Source organism: Montipora foliosa, chromosome 10 (assembly GCF_036669935.1).
Source record: "Montipora foliosa isolate CH-2021 chromosome 10, ASM3666993v2, whole genome shotgun sequence".
NCBI classification, from domain to species: domain Eukaryota; kingdom Metazoa; phylum Cnidaria; class Anthozoa; order Scleractinia; family Acroporidae; genus Montipora; species Montipora foliosa.
Genome location: NC_090878.1, coordinates 19,687,305 through 19,689,804, shown reverse-complemented (window position 1 = coordinate 19,689,804; position 2,500 = coordinate 19,687,305). Strand labels below are relative to the sequence as shown.

General features: G+C 37.3%; 1 protein-coding gene and 1 long non-coding RNA gene across 10 annotated transcripts in view; both read left to right on the top strand.

Moving 5' to 3' along the window:
- The window catches only part of LOC137973057 (tetratricopeptide repeat protein 28-like), a 178,050-nt gene that overhangs the window by 55,426 nt on the left and 120,124 nt on the right, over positions 1–2,500 (top strand). The gene's annotated exons all lie outside the window — the stretch shown is intronic.
- The window catches only part of LOC137973394 (uncharacterized), a 12,442-nt gene that overhangs the window by 7,984 nt on the left and 1,958 nt on the right, over positions 1–2,500 (top strand). For 2 of the 3 annotated variants that reach the window (XR_011117228.1, XR_011117226.1), the window contains exon 4: positions 1,595–2,500. This exon is cut by the window's right edge and continues 1,958 nt beyond it. This is a non-coding gene — a long non-coding RNA (uncharacterized lncRNA). The remainder of the gene's footprint in view (positions 1–1,594) is intronic. The other variant, XR_011117227.1, reaches the window with a different exon arrangement.

Sequence of the window (2,500 nt, the reverse complement as noted above, 5' to 3'; positions counted from 1 at the left end):
GCTTATCGATCGCTAGTTGAGTGCTTGTCAGGGCATGTTGATGCGCGTCTCTTTTTAGGCTTTCATTCCGTTGCTCGTCTCTTTTTATGCTTTTTTCCCACTGATCAGGTATAGCCGACAGCAAGCTACGGTAGCGCAGAAAATTACATTTAATTTTAAATTGTGGCACAAACGCCTAAAGCGACAAAAAATTATTTCCTAAATCATTAACAAGGCAGTCAAGTTTACATATGCCGACTTGATTCAAGATTCGATGATAAACAGATGATTGGTTTATTCGTATAAAACAATTATTCCAAATTATTTGATTTAAAAAGTCTTCTTTATCTTTAGGCGTTCTATAGTTTAATTCTTGCCAGTGAATTAATACAGCTCGATAGAATTTTAGTAAGTGTTCGTTGATACATAAATATTTCAGGTCGTAGTTGCATTGAAAGAGAAGTTGTCCTCCTACGTTCGAAAGCAGGGATAGTGGAATAAGTTTCCATGGTCCACTGTCGTCAGAGCACAACCGCTTTACCCATGTAATTTCGGAGCTTTATCAAATAATGAAAAATCAATCATACCAAGTCCTCCTTCATTCTTACCTGTCGTGATAGTTGTCTTTTTAAGTTTCAGGTTTTTACCTTTCCAAATATAATTATGTATATTATTTTGTTGACTTCAGCAGTAAAACCAGGTGGAGTGTTCAATACGCTGCAAATAAACGTTAATTTTGATAACGCGAGGGTTTTAACGATATTGATTCTACCATAAATTTATATGTCTCTGAAGGACCAGAGGTTTAATAATTTTTGGAGAGGGCTTAACTTATCAAAGAAGTTCTTTTTTGTTGCAAGTTCTTCATTGTATGAGAAGTACACTCCTAGGGCGTAAATAGGTTCGTCGCTACATTTTAAGCTTAGCACTGAGTCTTTTCTGTGGCGCAAAGAACCAAGCCATAACAAATCTGATTTGGATTGGTTTATTTTAAGCCCAGAGCAGTTTTCAAATTGGCTTAGAAGATGAGGGAGATTATGAACTGATTGTATGTCTTTTACAAAAATTGTCGTATCATCCGCGTATTGGGAAATTTTGACTGTACATGTATGCACTTCATTAATCGGAATTCCTTTGATCTCATTAGAGCGTTTTCTAGCATTGCTTGAAATTTCTGTGCCAATTACGAACATTGCATGCTTACGTTGTCGTCAAAGCCTCAAATTTGGTTATTTCACGTTGTTGTTATGCATAGAACCGCAAACATACTTGCTAAAATATGTGCTGCACGTGCAGCACGATTATTTGTGCTCTTTTGACCAATGAAATCGTTGGTTTGTGACATTGTAGTCATAGCCGTCATTGTTTCTTAAACTCCCTATTGTGAATATGATGAACTTGGTTGCATGTTTTCATTTACCTGATTTATAGGTATTTTCGTAAGCGATGAGGCCTCTTATGTTCAAATGATTTTAGTAATAATATTGTGAGAATGAGCAATTTGGAGGTCGCAAAAGAACCTATTTCAGAGTGTTTATGTATTGAGGGATCTTAAAACTTCCTGTTATAGTTTCAGACTTGTAATACTGTTCTTTTCTTGTATTACCATTGACAGGACGTACAGAAGATGGGCTAGGATGGTCTGCACCCTATAGAGTTGACTAGGAAATTAAGGTTTCAAATGCAACATACTCACTTCCTTGGCTGAAGATATGTGATGCAAAGAATGGCAGTTGCTGAATTTTCATTGAAGAGAAATTTAAAAAAATCTCAGTTATCTGACTTTTAAATTATATGCACAATCCAACGACAATCCAATCTGGAAAAGAAATCTGGGCTTTCTAAGGACTTTAACCAATCACCATACAGTTGCGCCACTGAGCTATCAAGAATGCTGAAACCATGTAGTATTAAAGGATGTCAAGGAGAGAGCTTATATGACTGGTTAGTCCTATGCTTGAGTATGCGTCCTCTTCGTGGAATCTTTACACTGATTCTGATGTCAACCGCCTCGAACAAGATTAGTGCAGAAGAATGCAGCCTAATTTGTATGCAACGACTATAAACTTACAACAAGTACTACAGGTTTAGTGAAGTCTCTTGGTTGGGACATTCTTCAACATAGACGTCTCTTTAATCAGTCAGTCCTTTTTATAAATTCCGTAATGGTCTTGTTAATTGCCAGTTTCTTGGGTCAATTGCTTTTCCCAGCAAAATCAGGTCTACTACAAGCCACCATGATACTCATTTCCAACCTGAAGCAAAATGATGTTTCAGCTTTTCCTTTTTTTTCCTAGAAGCACAAGGATGGGAATTTGCTCCCAAACAGTGTGGTATCCTTGGACACACGAAGCTCCTTTAAGCAGTTCCCTCTGCCTGCCTTTAGGTGCCTTGTCAACTCCACAAGCTGTAAACGCTGACCAATCCCCTTCCAGTACTAGAGAACTAATACATTTTTGGGAGTATTTATTCTAAGCTCTAAGTTCAAGTTCTCTTCGTCACTGGCGAATTCCCATGATAA